This window comes from Triticum aestivum, chromosome 6D, assembly GCF_018294505.1.
Source record: "Triticum aestivum cultivar Chinese Spring chromosome 6D, IWGSC CS RefSeq v2.1, whole genome shotgun sequence".
Taxonomy (NCBI): Eukaryota; Viridiplantae; Streptophyta; class Magnoliopsida; order Poales; family Poaceae; genus Triticum; species Triticum aestivum.
This window is the reverse complement of record NC_057811.1, coordinates 47,560,458-47,561,058: the sequence shown is the minus strand read 5'-3', so window position 1 is coordinate 47,561,058 and position 601 is coordinate 47,560,458.

The window sequence follows — 601 nt, the reverse complement described above, 5'->3', positions numbered from 1 at the left end:
TGAACGCAAAAATAGGCTGGAGTTCAAAAATGTTTAAAAAATATTGAAGTGCCCGTGTAATAGATGAGTTCTCGTCCGAAACCCTGATATTCCGAAAGAGATTGTCCAGTTTGTACACGAGGTGCGTCCAGTTTTCGCCGTGACCCTCTGTACTCGTTTGCACATGCTATGCAGGTGGAATGATGATACCATGCCAAGTTCCAACATTTGCAGAGTTCATTTTGTAGTGATTTTCAATTTCACCATCATTTAGCTCTCTAAACAAATCGGTAAATGACTGGAAAACAACAAATGATGTCAGAACGTGTTGGAAATTGATGACGTCACTTTGAATGATGCATACTGAACGCAAAAATAGGGTGGAGTTCAAAAAAGTTTAAAAAACATTGAAGTGCCCGTGTAACAGATGACTTCTCGTCCGAAACCTAGATACTCCGAAAGAGATTGTCGAGTTTGTACACGAGGTGCGTCCAGTTTTCGCGGTGACCCTCTCTACTCTTTTGCACATGCTATGTGGGTGAAATGATGATACCATTCCAAGTTCCAACAATTTCAGAGTTCATTTTGTAGTGATTTTCAATTTCACCGTCATTTAGCTCTC